Source organism: Mus caroli, unplaced genomic scaffold (assembly GCF_978045245.1).
Source record: "Mus caroli unplaced genomic scaffold, Mus_caroli_1 scaffold_2, whole genome shotgun sequence".
Lineage (NCBI taxonomy): Eukaryota > Metazoa > Chordata > Mammalia > Rodentia > Muridae > Mus > Mus caroli.
The window spans coordinates 135,025,041-135,044,954 of NW_028227257.1; the positions used below are offsets into that span (position 1 = coordinate 135,025,041).

The 19,914-nt window shown below is 37.4% G+C and overlaps 1 pseudogene; it reads right to left on the bottom strand.

The window, feature by feature from the left end:
- Window positions 1–383: 383 nt before the first annotated feature.
- Window positions 384–1,257, bottom strand: LOC110305892 (glyceraldehyde-3-phosphate dehydrogenase pseudogene; annotated as a pseudogene).
- Between the last annotated feature and the right edge of the window lie 18,657 nt (window positions 1,258–19,914).

A 19,914-nucleotide genomic window follows, 5' to 3' on the forward strand; every position in this document is an offset into this window, starting at 1 on the left:
TCAAAAGCAAGCATTCTCAGACAGAAGGAAGTGGAACTAGAAATTCTTTAAAAAGAAGATATACTGCTGCCATAGTATGGACTGCTCCTGTATTATATGGTAAATTCAATTAATGGCAGTTTTTTGGGGGGAGCAGGTGCAGGGAACTTTATTGATAGTATTCAAGAGAGTAGGGAGAGCTCCTCCTGTTATTATGGGGGTCTTGGATGAAAATTTTGAAGGAGATGCTCAGAATTGGGATAGTGACTCCTCAGCAACCAAGGGCCTCTCTCTTGCTCTCAGTGTCCTTGCTAGGGTGGGTGGTCCAGGGCTTCTAACTTCTTGGAGGCCATGTAGGCCATGAGGTCCACCACCCTGTTGCTGTAGCCATATTCATTGTCATATCAGGTAATGAGCATTACAACATTGTCATTGAGAGCAATGCCAGCCCCAGCATCAAAGGTAAAAGGGTGGGAGTTTCTGTTGAAGTAGCAGGAGACAACCTGGTCCTCAGTGTAGCCCAGGATACCCTTCAGTGGGCCCTAAGATGCCTGCTTCACAACCTTCTTGATGTCATCATACTTGGCAGGTTTCTCCAGGCAGCATGTAAGATCCACAATGGATACATTAGGGATAGGAACATGGAAGGCCATGCCAGTTAGCATCCAATTCAGTTCTAGAATGACCTTGACCACAGCCTTCACAGCACCAGTGGATGCAGGGATGATGTTCTGGCCAGCCCCACAGCCATCATGCCACAGCTTTCCAGAAGGGCCATCCTCAGTCTTCTTAGTGGCAGTGATGGCATGGACCATGGTCATGAGCCCTTCCACAATTCCAAAGTTGCTATGGATGACCTTATCCAGTTGGTGGTACAGGATGCATTGCTGACAATCTTGAGTGAGTTGTGATATTTCTCGTGACTCACACCCATCACAAACATGGGGGCATCAGCAGAAGGGGTGGAGATGATTACCCTTTTGCTCCCACCCTTAAAGTGGGCCCCTGCCTTCTCCATGGTGTTGAAGACATCAGTAGACTCCACAACATGCTTAGCACCAATATCACCCCATTTGATGTTAGTGGGATCTCCTGGAAGATGGTGATGGGCTTCCCCTTGATGACAAGTTTCCCATTCTCAGCCTTGACTATGTCATTGGATTTGCCATGGTTAGAGTCATACTTGAACATGCAGTTGAGGTCAATTAAAGGGTCGTTGATGGCAACAATCTCCACTTTGCCAAGTACAGAGCAGAAGGCAGCCCAGGTAACCAGGTGCCCAATATTGCAAAATCCGTTCTCACTGACCTTCACCATTTTGTCTACAGGAGGAGGCTGGCACTGTACAAGAAGATGCGACTGCTTCTGGAACAGGGAGAACAGAGAGCCTTAATGGTAGCTTTAAATTCACTGAGAAAAAAGAGCCCCATTTGAAAATAGGAGGTATATCAAAGTATTTGTCCATATTTAACAAGCAAACATTTTCATCACAGTGATAGCGTAGGAGTCACTTAAAAGATCTTTTGGGTCAAGAATCTCGAGATCATGTACCTGGTAGTTGATGTCAGTCACCAGCTGGGAATAAGTGATGCCCTTAAGCAGTGTGGTACTTTCCTTATCAGTTTTTATGATTAAATGCCCTACCAAAACAACTTTAAAAAAAAAAGAGTTTCTTCTGGTTCATAGTTCCAGATGTAGTCCATTCCTATGGAACACTCACAGCAACAGTAACTCAGGATAGTTGTCTATTGCATATTGATAGTCAAGAAGCAGAAAGAAAGAATGCACCTCGGTAACATTCTCCACTGTAATTCCAAATCCCTCCTAGGGAATGGTGCCACCCATAGGACTCAGACCTTCCTGAGTTAGTCAATGCAATCAATATAATCCCCACATACATACTCCAGGCCAACGTAATCTAGACAACATCTCATCAGAATACCCTTTCCAGGTGTTTCTAAATCATATCAAGTTCACAGTTATAATCAACCATCAAAACCATGATGTATTTTCTATGCACATTTCTATGAACATTAACCACATTGTGCCTGGGTTCTGAGAGAAAGGGTTCTAATAACTGTCTTTGGAGAGGTAGTACAGATGCTACAAAACTCTGTTTAAATTTATTAGATAATTCATTAAAACAGCAAAGCAAAATGATGTGATACTGATCAGGCAATGTGCCTTCAATTTTACCCCAAAACTACAGGCAATGGAAGCATAATGTACCCAATGCTGTTGCTTCACACTCAAAGGCTTTACACATTAAATCATGTGTCTAGTAAGGACCTATGGTGGGACTGTTAAGCCAGGCCTAATACACCAGCTACTTGTGAGGTTGAAGCAAGAAAAGCCACCTTGGTCAACTTTTTGAGCTTTTGAGTAAAAGTAAAAAAGGATTGGGGTATTTGGAATATAGATCAGTAGTAGAGGTCTTGCCTAGCAAGTTAAACATCCAATATAGAAAAAGAGTTGGGAAGGAGGTTAAAAAGAATAAAAGAACTAAAGATCTTAAGTCACTTAATAGCATGAGAAAAAGTCTCTTAAAATTAAAAACTGAGGAGAAGGTCATGTTTATCCTGCCAAAAATTTTATCTTGGGACTAGCAAGATGGCACAGTGAATAAAAACATTCAGCAAGCTTGATGACCTGAATTGAATTCCTGGAACCCACTGAGAAAGACAGAAAAAGCACTGTAATTTGTATTCCCATGACTTCTATGAAAAAGTGGGATGCAGAAATAGAAGGATAGGTCTTATGCTACCAGGTTAACTGTCTGAAACATACAGTACTTCAAAAGCAACAGGATGACTCTGTCTCAACACAATGGCAGGAGACAACAGTCTCCCAAGGGTTGTCTTTTCAGCTCCATAGGTCATGGTATACACATAATCATGAGTGCATGCATTTGGGCATATGTGAACATACATGCATACATGCGCGCGTGTGCGCGCGCACACACATACACAGAGAGAGAACATAAAAAAACTGGGCAAGGAACATGAATAGGCATTTCTTGAAAGAAGATATACATGCTAAAACATATGAATGTGCATACATCTCACATAAGTGAAATGTAAATCAGTAATCACTGAGATAACAGACTAGTTACAAAAAAGATGACTAACAGCAAATGTTCAGAAAAATATATAGCAAAGGACCATTGCACACTGTTGGTGTAAAGGCAAATTGGAATAGCCATTTCGGAAAGCTGTTGCAAAGGTTCTTCATAATAGTAAAAGCATATGCTTGAGAAATTTCACCTATAAAAAATTAATAAATATGTGGAGTTGGTGTAATAGAATGAATTCTGCACCCCCATGTTCATTTGGGATAATATTAAAATGGGCCATGAAATCATTGCAAGTGTACATCAGTAGATGTTTGTACATCAAAAGAGTTTGCTGGTCATGTATCATGGTGTGTTAGTCAGGGTTTCTATTCCTGCACAAACATTATGACCAAGAAGCAGTTGGGGAGGAAAGGGTTTATTCAGCTTACACTTCCATACTGCTGTTCATCACCAAAGGAAGTCAGGACTGGAACTCAAGCAGGTCAGAAAGCAGGAGCTGATGCAGAGGCCATGGAGGGATGTTCTTTACTGGCTTGCCTCCCCTGGCTTGCTCAGCCTGCCCTCTTATAGAACCAAGACTACCAGCCCAGAGATGGTCCCACCCACAAGGGGCCTTTCCCCCTTGATCACTAATTGAGAAAATGCCTTACAGTTGGATCTCATGGAGGCATTTTCTCAACTGAAGCTCGTTTCTCTATAATAACTCCAGCTGTGTCAAGTTGACACAAAACTAGCCAGTACACATGGAATACTACTTAGCTTTTAAGAAGGAGAGATGTTCTATAATTTTCAACAGAAAATTTAGTACTAGGGATCAGCTATACATGTAGCAGAGGATGGCCTTGTCAGGCATCAATGGGAGGAGAGGCCCTTGGTACTGTAAAGGCATGATAGATGCCCCAGTATAGGAGAATTCGAGGGCAGGGAGGCAGCAATGGGTGGGTAGGTATGAGAACACCCTCGTAGAAGCAGGAGGATGGGATGGGAGTTTCGGGTGGAATCAAGAAAGGAGATAACTTTTGAAATGTAATTAAAGCAGATATCCAATAAAAAAAATAGTCTCACACTAAAAAACAAGATTTTATTGTGTATTTTTCAAATCAGTTTAAAATAGTGTATTCATAAAAGCAGAGAAGGATGGTTATATGATTTGAATGTGGAGACATGAGGAAGTTATAGTCAGAATTTTCAAATCAGAGAAAGGAAGAATTCTTTGTTCCATTCCCCAGCATGGTGAATATACTTAGATAAAAGAATACTGCACATTTCAGAACTGCTAAGAGAGTAAATTTCGAATGTTCTCACTAACAAAGATGTTAAGCATGTGAGGTGATGTATGTGTTAAATAGCTTTATTTAATTATTCTGCATTGTATTCATAGCTTATCACCTTGTACTCCATACATTTATACAATTATAAATCGTCAATTTCCAATTTAAAACAGATGAAGAGCAGCTTTGAGTCATTGGAAGAATAATTGGATTTCACTCCTGGTGTAAGGTTAAGCATTGCCAACACCTGCACAGGTCACAGTTTTTGCTGTTCTGGTCCTGCACTGACAGCATTGCTTCCCCTACTGGTTCCATATTTCATGAGCAAGGGACCTTTGAAGTCAAGGGAAGCAACCCTTAGCGGGCATAGATCAAATCATAACAAAGGTCTACTACTCAATCAACTTTGACCACCAAAGATATCAGCCTTATGCCAGTCATCTTAATATTTTATGTGTTTTTGACCGACCAATGAGATGGGAATTACAACAGGAATGTTACATGGATATTTATCAGTTTAGAAATGAAGTCGTGCTGTCTAATTTTCAAACAAGAGAGAACGTTTGAGGTTGGGTGAAGGTTGTTCACCCAACATTTTTTACCTCCATTCTTTGTATCCCATAGTCTTAGTCTATGAACCTCCATTCTGAGACTGATTCTGTGAGGTTACAAGAACATTCGCTTTATTTGGGAAGGCTTGGGAAGGCAACATCCTTCATTTATCCCTGTGGGAGCCAGAGTCAATTTATTACCAAGAGCAATAGACAAGCTGTCTTTCACACCAAATCTTCTCATTTTCTCTGTGATTCTCCCAGTGTTGGTCCCCACATGAAACTCATGCTGTTTACTCTTTTCTAGAAAGCTTTCAATAACAGATGCTGTCAAGCAAGCCACACTCTTAAAGTGAGGGAAGGTAGCCAAACCTCAGAGCTCATTGCTGACTACTTGCTGAATTGGTGTGTGTTAGGAAGGCATTATCGTGTGTAAATAGCTCTCTCAAATAAGGGTTTACAAGGTCTGAAACACTCAACAAATATAAAAGAGATTAATATGTCTCCTTCTTTACATTACTGCTACAGTATTAATAGATGTAAACAAGTCAGCTAAGATTTCACCTCAGAAATATTTATTGTTTAATCACACATGGTTCGGAACACTGTCATGCCCCAGGATTTCTACATGAGGTCTTAAATCTAGCATTATGAACTTGAGATTTGTCTTGACATTTGAAACATAATACTTTGATAATACCTCATCTGACTCCAGAGAACCTGGAGGAAGAAAACCTTAAGTGGGAATTAGAGCAAAGGGGAATTGTCTGTCTCCCTGATCTTCTGCAGAAGATTTCAAGAGGCTGTGAACTCAGCATATCGGAAAGGAAAAGAAGTGTACTAACTATTCTCTCTTTAAGGAAGTCTGGTATCTGCTTGGTGTTTGGGCTGAGATATGAAACAATTTCTCTATTTTCCCAAATAGTTCACCCCTCCTTAATTATACCTATCAGATGAATGCTTTGTTGCCATCGGAAATCAAGCGAGGCAGGAAGGAAATAATCATGCATTTTCACTTAGAACACAGAATTTTAATACCCTTTTCCTTTTGCTAACAGACCTTTCAATTTTCTTTCTTACATATTTTAAGTATGATAAATTTTACCTTTCACAATATCATTCCTCATCCATAAAATTGCACCAAAAAATTGCCATAAACAAGCTGGTTGAAAAGGAACAAGCATATATTTTTAAGAAAAAAAATAACCTTCATGTTTACAGAAATAATAAAGCTCGTGCAGTACTTCTTTTAAAGATCTTGCTCTAAACAAACTGAATTATTCATGCATAGAATTGTACAGCATTAGAACACCTGTTTTCAATCATGCATAATGTAAAATCACTCATTACCTCACAAGAGCCTCTACATTTCCAGCAATCAAATGGCATTGAAACAGCAAAACAGGTGCCTGGCAGGTGGATCCAAGCAGATGTTTGGGGCTTGTATGTCTTTTCTTGTACAGGTGTGACGATCTTGTTTGCAACTGCATAATTGCTATTTAAATAGGTAATATTTAATTCCTATGTACTTTAATATTTATTTTTGCTCCTTCAATTCTTCTCCTTCCTTCTCACTGCCCAAGCTTGGGGTGGATTTGAAAGCCATCGGGAACCTGTAAGGTGTCGCAATGCGAATTAAAGGTGCCATTCCTTTGTCTTAGATATTCATGACAAGAGAGCCATCTGTTTTTAAAATATGCATCTTCTGGATGAGAATATGGCATTTCTGCAGTATGAATACTGACCAGGATAGAAAAAGTTACTTGCCTTCTTAGGTATCATCTAGAAGTTGTATTTAACTATTTCTATCTTACCAATTATTTTAAAGGCATTCAAGGTAAATCTGTTAGAGTAAATCAGAGAGAAAGCATCCTCTCAAGCTGCCAATACGATACATACTTTATTGAACTTCTGCAAAGATAGCTCTGTGTGTGTCCTCCTCGTGAGGCATCAAAATGCATTTGCTTAAGCATGTTTTACTAAAACATCTTTAAGTCTCAGCTGGAAATAGGGTTTTCACTTCGCCCTGGATTTATCCAATATAAATTCATTCAAGCGGAATAAGTAATGCAGCCTTCAACAGGGGGGTGTTGGAGGCACCTTGTTTCTGTCTCTGTCTGTATAGTTCTTACTTTCTCTTTTTTATAATCAGCAAGTTCAGTATCAATGAAAGGTACTGCATGAAAAACTGCAAAGAGGAAGATATTTGTGAGAGCAGGTGTAGCATCCCATCAAAGCTATGCTTCTCCAGAGATCCTTGCCTCTTTTTCAGTCAAGGATGATATCCAATAGGACTGCCTGAAATGAAACATATCTATTCTGCTGATGCAGTTAAGGGCTCCTGTTCTTGTATCCCTGAAACTCAAGCCACTCAATGTAAGAGGACTCTGGATTAGGCCAGTATCAAAGCAGGTCTTTAGCATGTCACATTATATCAAAGAGAATCAAGCTTTCAGGCCTATAGATGTTGGTAATGTCATTTAGGTTTTCAGATGTGGCCATGATTTGTGAGGAACAGTGACCTTGGAGGTACTATCATTCTCTGCAGTCTCTTTCAACATAGGCATGGACTATAAGATACCCCTATTGCTGAAGTCATTCACATACTGCTTTCTCTAGGGAAGATATCATGAGATGAGTGCATATAAGAGCATTCACATCATTCAAGTGAATTCAATGAATTATTCTATTATTATTATTATTATTATTATTCATTATTATTAGATATTTTATTTACATTTCAAATGTTATCCCCTTTCCTGGTTTCCCCTCTGAAAACTTCTATCCCATCTCCTCTCCCCCTGCTCACCAACCCACCCACTCCTGATCCATATCCTGTCATTTCCCTTCACTGGGGCATTCACAAAATCAAGGGCCTCTCCTCCCATTGATGTCTAACAAGGCTATCCTCTGCTACATATGCAGCTGGAGCTATGAGTCCCTCCATGTATACTCTGTAGTTGGTGGTTTAGTCCCTGGGAACTCTGGGGGTACTGGTTGGTTCATATTGTTGTTCCTACTATGGAGCTGCAAGCTCCTTCAGGTCCTTTGGTCCTTTTTCTACTACATCCACTGGGGGCCCTGTGCTCATTCCAATGGCTGGCTGAGAATATCCACCTCTGTATTTGTCAGGCACTGTCAGAGCCTCTCAGGAGAGAGGTATATCAGACTCCTGTCAGCAAGCACTTGTTGGCATTTACAATAGTGTCTCGGTTTGGTGACTGTATGTAGGATGGATCCCCAGGTGAGGCAGTCTCCAAATGGTCTTTCCTTCAGACTCTACTCCATACTTTGTCACTGTATTTCCTCCCATGGGTATTTTGTTCCCCCTTCTAAGAAGGACCGGAGTATCCATATTTTGGTCTTCCTTCTTGAACTTCATGTGGTCTGTGAATTTTATCTTGGGAATTCTGAGCTTCTGTTGCTCAGAGGAACCTGCAAAAAAATTTTTGTTTGTTGTTGTTGTTGTTTGATATTTCTCAAAAGTTAGTGCACCTAATTATTATCAAAAATTTGCCCTGTCAATGAGTGCAGCTTTCTCTTATTTCACATGCATCATAAACATAATTAGAATGAAAACTCTGTTGCCATGTATACTAAGCAAGCCAATCCCAGTTTCATATGTGGTTCTGTAACTCTATAAATGTGTACATTATTGATATTTTATCGATAGTGCTTTTATTATTAACTATGCACATTTTCAGCTCAACTCTGTGTAATCAAGGTCACAATAAATCATGTCTTCCATACCCCTTCACTGTCATTTTCTTCTCAAGTCCAGCAATCATGGCATCTGTTCTCAAAGGAAGCCACTGCTAACATCACAAAATACGTTTATTTTAAAAGCAAATCTATTCCTTTAATGGAAATTGTTTCATTAACTGATTACACACACACACACACACACACACACACACACACACACACATATATATATATATATATATATATATATATATAAAATCATTGTGTTGTATAATGTTTTGGTATATGTGTACTTGATATAATAAAAACAAAATAAGCTTATTTATCCCAAATCTTTATCATGCTTATGACAAAAATTGTCAAAATCATTTCTTCTAGCTTTTTTTGACACAGCAAACTGCACATCAGGGTGTCTCTGTTTCTAGTTGGAATTTACTGCTCACTGATCAACCTCCCCCTATCTCTCTGCTCCTTCACTCTTCTTGGCCTCTACTCTTAATTTTCATAAGGTCAGTTTTTAGCACCTATTTTATTACTCATTTTACCAAAAATAGGGTCAACTTTAGGTAGTTGACCTTTCTTAACATAGAATGTCAAACTGGACTTGTACTGCAGAGAGCACAAATGTTATGTATTTTCTCTTACTGACATAGGGCTATGACCTTTCCTATATCACTCATACAAACATTTTAAACAATTTAATGGAATCATATTGTTTTCCATGTTACCTTGCTACCATATGAATTATTTTCCAGCACCCATTCTCTGAAAATCTTTCTTGTGGTTCTTTAAGTACTGAGTGAATCTGTTTTCAAAGTTTTATAGTAAGTTTACTTTCTTCAAAGCTAAAGACTGGCAAAGACCTACTCAGGCATTGAAATAAATTACAGAATGCAGATTTTCAGCATTAACCGGAAAATCAATGATCTATGGCAACATGTCGTGTCAACTCAAATTATGACTTGTGCCTGAAGTTAAATACGCATTAACTACAGCATTCAGTTATCTTGGCCCACTCTTCAAGGCTCCCATTCCTGTCCAATTCATCAAATGCATCCCTAGCTTCTATCATTTCGGATATTTCTGCATGTAGGTGCACTGGCACTGTGTGCACGGAATTTGATCACCCACCCTGTACCATTTGAGGAGGGTCTACAAATGAACTATTTGTTACCATTCCACAAGCAGGGCAGAATTTCTATTTTACAAGCTAAGTAGATAAGTGTGATATGAATATGCCCTTTGGTATTCATGCTGCAAAGATATCTTTTAAAGCTTGATAACTTGTTCCAATGTAGATGAACAATTTTCAATGAAAAGATGAATAATTTTCAATAATTCACTAAAAATTAAGATGAATAAAAGTATGTGGAGATTTCTTTACACTTCACTTTTCACTATTTGTTGATTTCTTTTGAATTTTTAAAACTTTATTACTTAAAATTTTGTATAAATTAAAAATAAAGAAATAAAAGTACCACACCAAAATTGAGCAGACTCAAAGTCTATGAAACTCAATGAGCTTCTATACAGCAGGGAAAGTGTATGAAACGAAAGCTGTGGACCTTCATATTTTAACTTGCCCTTCAATATCTAAGATATTTTATTTAGTTGCCAACCATCAAAACGAAAAATAGTAATTCAAACTAGAAATACAGTTAGCCTTATATCCTATTTTATAATGCCTATAACTCAGAAGTCAGGCCACAGCTTCTGAACTCTAAATATCATATCATCTTTCTTTCCATTGTAGGGGGGCATGAGCAGATTTACTCACAGCCCTCTACCATCCTACAATGTTGAAACAGCTTAGAGAAGAGGCACAGCACTAAGGCGTGGGTTTTGTCCTATGCATGGTTATCTTTGGTTTTAGAGAGTGAATGTGTGGGAATTCCGACTCAGTCTGGACCACATATAACAGCATTTAAATTCAACAAGTGTATAAAGTTTATGCATAGGTTGAGGCTTTTCACTTAAATTGACTTCCTAAACTACATTATTTAAAAGAAACATTAAACCCAAACTGAATTTAAGTCTTTTCTTTGTAGAAAAAAAATCAAGTAACTCTACTATTTTGGAACATTTTTTTTCTGCAAAGTACTCACCTAGGCCAGAGCTTTCTCTTAACATTAGCTGTAGGTTAGTTAGGTTTTATTCATCAGGACCTGTTCTCTTTTTTATGAGTTTCTACTGTGCCATCCAAAATATATATTAATTGTTCATAATATCCTCATGAATATAGACATTGTTTTAGTACATCAGCCAACCATATTAATTTATGAAACACAGAAAGACACAATATATATATACATATATATGGTAAATGTATATAATTTATTTGAACTTCATGTTAAAAGGAAAACCATTCACAAAAATAATTTTTAGCTCATACAATTAGACAACTTTTTTATAGGAAGTATGAGGGCCTGAGGATAAGAAGCATAGGCATTGTCAAAAAAAAAACAGTGTCACTCCTCCCACCGAGTCATAAAGTACTAAAGTTGGCCAAATAGGCCAACAAAGTAACTGAAAACTATGTGTACTGTCAAGTTGTCACATATGTAATAATTCAAAATTATTCAATTAGTGTTTTTGAAGTTATTCTGTGGGGAAAAACTGAGTTTACTTACTTTGGTCAAGTGAGAATGGTATTTAATAACACCATAATCAATTTACTTTGTAATGGCACACTTGGTGTGTAATGAACCTGAGAGAAAATGCTAATTCAAAATAGCAGCTCCAGTGAGGTGCTGGAGGTCAAATACTAAAGTGCTTGTTAGTTAGAGGGAATATAGTATCACATTCCACACTGAACAAATATTTACTGAGTGTACTTCTTTCTGAAGCAAGTGCTGATGTTTCAATATTTCAGTGAACCAAAGATAGTACAACGGTGGTCCTCTTGTAGCACTGCAGGACAGGTTTCTGAGTGGACTTAGGCCAACCCCATGCTTGATCTCACTTGCAGTTCTCAAAACTTCCAATAGCATGTAATAGGACCTCTGCATCCTAGGATAGGAAATGATTGCAGAGCCTGGTTCTGCCCCCCTTCCACAGTGCTTTTATCTATTCCTGTCTATTGTTTCATATGATAGTGTATCTATCATTGAATCTTGATGTAAAGTTTGAGCCAACAGATATAACGACACAGTAAGCTGTTTTCAGGGTATATCAGCTATAATGTGGCTATGGGAAGAGATGCATGAGATTTCATCCACACTCTGCAACTTGACAGATCATCCAAGCATGAACTTTAGGCATATACTCTTGCCTACAGCTATTGAAGTTATATTGCTCAGCAATTAATACATTTTTAGCCCAGGTTGCAGTAGACTGAAGTGGCAAACAGTACATATTAAAGCTAGTTCACAGATATGGAAGATATCAAATCAAAAGCAAAAACTGTCAGGAACTAAATAAACTATGGTGCCTGTTAGAAGACCACAAGAGCTATGACATTGAGATTAAAAGGGAAATATGGAGAAATGAGACCACTAAGTGTAAAGTTTACATTCCCCTATCAAATTTAGTGTGTGTGATCCTATTAAATAGGTGAGACAGGTCAAACGAATTAGTAAAGTGAAGATCTAGGAAAAGGCTGCTCCAGGGATGAAATTGTCTAATGTGAAGTCTCCTGGGTAAGAGTAGCATGCCACAGTGGCTGCAGCAGTGAGAGGTGGAGCAGTGTGTGGAGCTGTTAAAAATGTATCAAAGAACAGGTAATCAATCACCAAGTGACCAAAAGAACTGAACACATTTCAAATGAAGAAATATCAATAGACCAAAATAATACATAAAAAGTTGTTGACCCTTCTTAGATACCAGGCAAAACAGAAAACAACTAAATTGAAAATCCATCTTATTCAAGTTTCAATGAGCAATATCAAGAAAACAAAACAAAACAAAACAAAACAAATGTAAAAATGAAACAGTGAATGCTAACAAGAATTAAAACAAAAGGAAACCCCTAAACTCTTTGGTGGGAAATTAACACAGCCACTATGGCAATCACCATGGGGGTTCTTTAAAAAAGACTCAAAGTAAAAATACCATGTGATCCAGCATGGATCCGGTCTTAGGCATACACCCAAAGGGCTTAAAAGTACAACAGAGATGCCTTGATACACTATTATTGCTGCACTATTCACCGAAGCCAGGTCATGGATGAGCCTAGGTGACTTTGGTGGATGAATGCATACAGGAAATGTGACAAATATATGTAATTGGTTATTATATAGCTAGTAGGAAAAAAATCTGTGGCTTTAGCCTGAATTTGGATGCAGCTTGGATCAACATGTTTAAAGAAATAGGGTGGATAAGTACCACATACCCAGTTTTGTCACATGTTATTTAAGAAAGCCAAATGAAAGGAAAACTAGAATGGACTATTAGATAACCACAAGAAAATCATCAAAAAGAGAGTGAGTGAGGAGAATGGGGTATTACAATATGAATCAACATAAATGAAAATGATTTGTTTTTTACAATTAATCTAATACATTAATCGTAAATAAATAAGTGAAACTAAAAACTCTATCTCTAACCCACAGACTGGCAAGAGCAGCTAATGAACCAATTTGTCATACAGACAACCATTTGCTGACCTTTGATGGCAGATAGGGCTGGCCATTGCAGGCTGCTGTTTCTGGGACTCCGATAAATGGGGTTGAGATTCCCAGGATAATAAAGCATGATGGTCCATATGCTTTCTGAAGGAAATCCTTCCACCTGGGAAATATGTGAAGGAACGAGTGCAGAGGACAGAGACTGAGGTAGGGAGACTTGTCAGGGGGCCCAAGAGAGAATTCCAGATCAGAGATAGTGAAGACCCTGACAAACTGCAGGTGAGGAAAATGGATGGATTTATGGCCTGTTTTGAATTGTCAACCATTAGTTTTCCCTGTCGATTGTATGAGTAAGAAATAAAATAGAAGCATCGAAGTGGGACTGTGAGTATCTGTCAGAAAAAAAGAATAAAAGCCTTGGAATTACATTAACCTTGATTCAAACCATGTTTCACTATTAATGTGACATTAGGCAAATTACTTAACATTTACATGGCTTCATTTTCTCAGACTAAGTGGCAATGGCAATGTTTAATCTACACACCAAGTCAAAGCTGTGGAGCAAACATCAGGCACTGGATAGTAGCAGTGAATTATGTGACATGCATGGCTGTGTGTGCTTCTTATCACTTGTCAGCATGAATTCTTCTGCTGCCTGAGAAAGGAGGTCTTCCTGTTATCTCACAGAGGATCTGAGCCCCTACTGCAATATTACCTGTTTTCATACTTACTACACTTTATAGGATACATTTGAGGCTTTCTATCAGACCCTAAAAAAAAAAAAAAAATCCATGGTTTCATCTACTATGCTCTTTTGTGTCCTATGGAAAAAATACATTTTAATAAAACCAGAGAAACAATCAATTCTTTATGTACCTATCAGCATTTAAATCATTGTATGTAGTAAGTAAATTTAGCAGTTATAAATTCAAATCTTAAGAAAGGAGAATAAAAAGTAATAACTGAGTATACCATTATATTGGAAAAGAAATTAAATATGGAATTATAAGATTTTGGCAAATGTTCACTAGAAAGAATGTAAAGAAAATAATTTTCTAGACAAAATATTGAATCCTGATTATCAATGAGAACATATTGTCCAATGTAGAAAAGTAGAAGACCATGAATTCATTTGATAAATATTCTATAAAGCCAAGAAGCTTTGGGAAAACCAGAGGTCAAAGCAATGAAGCTAGAGCTGTCTGGATAATTGCCGAAAATGTTTGTGATGTGATCAACTGTGGCTGTCCTAGGTGGAGCTGAGAAACATTAAGTCCTGGAAGAACAGACTCAGCATCACTGAATCATAACCCTTTAGGAGAGAGAGTACAGCCAGCTCATCTGAATTGTGATGGGAATTTTACATTTGCTATTTTTTTTAATTAGGTATTTTCTTTATTTACATTTCCAATGCTATCCCAAAAGTCCCCCATACCCTCCCCCCCTCACTCCCCTACCCACCTACTCCCACTTCTTGGCCCTGGTGTTCCTCTGTACTGAGGCATATAAAGTTTGCAAGACCAATGGGCCTCTCTTTCCAATGATGGCCGTCAGCTATTGGATGGATCACAGGGCCCCCCAATGGAGGAGCTAGAGAAAGTACCCAAGGAGCTAAAGGGGTCTGCAACCCTATAGGTGGAAAGACATTTGCTAATTTTTAAAAGAAGATACCAAACAGAAGAAAACAGTGCTAAGCAGTAAATGTTTTACATTCTTTTTTTTTTTTTTTAACTTTACAGGCCATCTTGAGTATGTTCAACCGTGCTGCTTGCTCTCTTCTAGACTGAGCCAGCCATACAGGGCGCCACATGCTAAAGAACATAGGGAACAGGAGAAAGAAAGCAAATGCAATCGTGAAAAGTCTCAGAGAACAATGTGACCTAACAAAATCTACTTAGTGACTATACACATACACGCGCACACACACACACACACATATCAGGTGTAAGGGAAAATATGCCAAAGAAGCTGATGACAACACAAAATACATGGCCATATAATCCTGTAAAGAATATTGCCGAATTTTAATGCATTCTTCATAAAACCATTTTGACCTCTGCATCACTAACAGGAAAAGAGTAAATGTCTTGAATGGAGACTAACACCCCAGCTCTTCTGTAGAGACATCCATGGTTCCTGCAGCATCCTTTCTCTGCCCTCTGGCTCTGATCCAGAGCTGGAGTGGTGCACCTCCCAGAGCTGGCTTTCAGTGGTATTGTCCCTGTACACCTAGCAATGCCTGCCTGCTAGTGACTGTCTCCTTGATGAGCAGGCCAGGCAAGTCCCAGGCAGCTTCCCTTTCAGCCTGACAGCTGCATATCCCAGGTGGTCTGACATTTGAGATGGAGGCTGTGGATAAGATTGAAGGTGTTTTAGGGGAGAAGTAGGCTGTGAATAACACCAAGACTTCATCCAGATGGAATCACTCATGAGACAACCTGAGATACTCTATTACTGTCCATATGTCTTCTAGGTCTCGGAAGGCCAGACTCCATTGATTTATTAGAAGCCCAGTATTTATGTTTTTGGCTCGTCTCATGGCAGACTACAGTAAAGGATTTATCAGAGATGCTGTTTTTTTTTTTCAGGCGGTTATTGGATTTTTATAAGTTCTTTAAATAAAACAACCTCCATAAATATCCTAGTAAACATCAGACAATAAAGTAAATATTTGGGGGTGAGATTCAGTTTATTTCCTCTTAATATATATCACCTTTTTACAAGTTTCCTCCTCAGTGTAGCCTCATAACAAAACATGTCAGAGAATGTACCTATTTTATGTCAACAAATGCATAAGAGACGAAAGAAATCCAAATTAAGAGATACAACCATGCTCACAGTACTGCTCAAACACAATTTTTCCCTGCAGGAAAAAAAAAAGCCATAAAAGAATCATTTCATTGTTTTATCAGCACACACATTGTTACTACTGTATCTTATTTATAGATAGCTCTTTGAGGGACTGTAGTAATATTGCGAAATATCAGTTATTCCATCATGGTGGTGAATTTAATGAACCTGAAGGTGTGTGTTATTTTAGCACTTGCTGTAGCTCCTGTGAAAACCCAGTGGTGCTAAAATCTGTAAACCTGTCATTGCTTAAGTAATAACCTTGTTAGAAGCGTCTTCATTTAACTTGCTTTAGCTTCTGCAGGATGCAGGGTTATTTTATCAGCGTGGAGGTATGTGTTTCCAAACCAAACCACTTACAGTAAATATAATTAATTGTAGTTCATTAATTTATTCTTGGAGTAACTGCTTTTCTTTTAACACTTAGTTTAGATTAAATATTGTCTGGAACCTAGTACCTATTTTCAGTTTGGGTTTTTTTTTTTTTTACACACTATAATTTCTATTGAATTTCTGTGGCTACGGGGGTAAATTTCGTCTGCACCAATACAAGCGTTCATTTTAATCTTTAATATTCCTCTATGTGTAACCCAACAGACTTCTCTCAACAGCCAATATGCACAACATACAGGAAAAGAACTGAGTGTGTTGGTGTTAATCTGCTTGCAATGGATTTGAGTTTCTTCTTGCCTTTTAAAAATATGGAGAAAATTGGATATTGATGGTAGGTGTTCAGAATTATCAATTGATTTCTCCAAGAGCACAAGGACAATTATTGAAATGCCAGCAATAAAAAAAAAAAAACTTTCTCCTCCCACTTGGAACTATTCTTGAAAAGAAAAGAAGGCAAGGGGAGGGGGGCAAGAGGGTTGGTTGCATTTGTACAATTACAGTCTTAAAGCCAAAGACATTTTTTCTTTAATTACTTAGACAAACCAACAAAAAAAAAATGTGTGATAAACTCTGCATGTTATCAAACACTTTGAAATCCCTGGTTAATTGCAGTAATGCAATCCATCAATGCTGTTGCACGATGAATAATCATACCTGTAAAAATTACTTAAATGTCAGTGGCGAACTGCTCTAATTTTTAGTGAATTTCTTTAAATATTAATCTATACATAGATTAAGTTTAACTTTAACCTAAAAGATAACAGTAAAACTATGATACATATATTGCATTAAGTTCTTTTTACAGTGTATGTTTTAAATATATTATTTTTACCAGAACTTTAAAAGTAAGTTCATAAAATTTGTTGTTTTAAGTATGTTAAAGCCTTAGAAAGTCCAAGTCAATATTGTTCATCTATGTGCCCGGAATTTGGGGAGATTTTTTTTTCTTTCTTGGTGACTCTGTCTTATACTAAATTTTGGGTTTGCCCAATTATTTAGGCATGATTTAATGAACCGCTTCACTATTGGGATAAGAATTTGCCATTTCAAGCAGATGAAAGAATATGCTGGCTGTATGTTCAGAAGAGGATAAGACCTTTCTGATTTTTGAATTATGGTTTAGCCTATAGAAAAATGATCTGCAATAAACCAAACAGTGAAAGAAAAGAAGGGAAGAATTTCAATTTACAAAATTTAAATAAAACATGGCTTTTCAAACAAATGAAGATAAGGTTTCTTTTGGATTTCAGAATCTAAACAATATCTATCTCTATAATTCAGCCATTATTTGGTTTAAGCGATCTTATTGGGAAATGTTATCATTTTTACTATTTTACATAGAGAAAATATTTTCCAATTTATCAAGTGACTCTGGAATATGGAATTACAACCTGGTTTTACATTCCAGCTGTCTGTATAGTTGTTTCTCTGAAGGTGTACATAAAACGCTTTTACATTAAAATGTGTTATTTTATAAAGTACGGAATCATGCCATAATAAAGCTATTAATGCTTTAGAAACCTCTTCAGTGTGAAATAAATGTTAATCCCTGACTCAGCGTAATAACCAAATAAATTATTACTATGCTCAATATGTTATTAAAGTATGAAAACGTAACCTTGATATCGATTCCTCTATTCAGCTGGCTATGGTGAGTGTTTTAAATTGGGGATGTAGGGATGAAGAAAAATCATGATCTGTAGCCATCCTTAAAGTTTTCCTAATGTTAAGAAAATACTAACTTTCAGCACTGTACTGTTCATTACTTGGCTTTCATTGATGATTATAGAGTATGTGGGACTGCAGAACTGCATTTGAACACATAGTGGTAGGCTGGTTTAAACGTGAACATACACAATTTCTGTAATTATAAATCTTCTATTCTACATTGGATTTTATTTTGTACAATTCAATTAATATTTATATCTCGTGAAGGAATGATATTTAGTCAACATAAATGACTATATTAATTTCTGTTTGGCCTGACAACTAGTCTAGTCTCTAAACAATAGCTGGACAGAAGATTATACAATTTTATCTTTCAATAAGAGATATTTAACTGTGCATTAAAGTTAAAATAATTTAATGATATTCATACTTACTTCAAGGATTTTTTTAATTAAATCTATTGGTTGTTGGTATCTGTGAACTCTTAAGAATAAACACCTGCAGTGCTTTATTATGTAAAAAGGTGGTTTAATTGCATCATATTTATCACAGACAAATCAAGCCCTATTCAGGAGGTAATAATGACAGAGTAATTGGATCAGTAATTGGTTCAGGATGATTCAATATTGTACTAATAATCATAAATACTGCTGTCTTCTGCTTTGATACAGGGGTGACATGCTAATAAAGATTGCATTCGGAGCAATAAATATTAGTGAACTGGATCCTGTATTAGGGTCTAGCTCTTTAGCTTAGCTATACTCATCAGAAGAAGCCATAAAACTGATGATGCTCCCTTGAAAACAGAGATTTTATTTTATAATATACATTTACTCAATGCTGTCTATTGGATTTTCTTAACCAGACATCTTTGAAACAAATATCATCGATGAGAAGGGAAGTAGAAAAAGAATGCGTTTATTTTCCTTACAAAACCAATCACCCTGGAAGCCACATAGCTTTTACATTTGATTTTGCCAAGTTAACATGGCTGATGTGACATGGTGACCTGGGGAGCAAAATTATTCTCGTGCCAGTCATGTAATGATGAATAAGAAAAATCTTTCCTATTCCATACTGTGTTCGACAGACACTTGGCGGTTAAACAGGACTATTTCTTAGCTATTGTGGTAGCAGCTTTTCAGAGTCAGCCAAAGGAGGGGGGGAGCCCATTATGAAGGAAACAATGATACTTATTCACTCAACGTGGAGACTTGTCTTCCAAAAGCATATTGGACAGCTCAGGGTTGGAACAAAATTGGCATACCCTCTTTTATCAGTGGAACAGAAACCCAGGATCAACATGTCTAGGTTGGAATGTTGCCTGCTGCTGATGTAAATGGATATATTCAGCCATTTGCCTATTTTTTTGACATTTATATGTATGGGTGTTGTTTACTGTATAAACATCCTATCCCTCTGGAAAAGGTCTTCTTTGAGGAGGTAGAGAATGGTAATTTACAAGTACCAAATAGTATTCAATTATCTAGTCGCAGTTCTTTTTTTTTTTTTTTTTTTTGGTTTGGTTTTTCGAGACAGGGTTTCTCTGTATAGCCCTGGCTGTCCTGGAACTCACTTTGTAGACCAGGCTGGCCTCGAACTCAGAAATCCACCTGCCTCTGCCTCCCGAGTGCTGGGATTAAAGGCGTGCACCACCACGCCCGGCTAGTCGCAGTTCTTATTTTGTAAAGCAGATGTCCAATTTAAGATAAAGCGCTTATCTACTAAGAAGGAAATTTGTTGTTGTTATAACAAACTTTAAGTAACAGTATATTCAAAATCTATGCATAAGACCCAAAGAATGCAACAGGATAAAGAAAACTGATTCTTCTTGTAATATACATACATATATAGAGAGA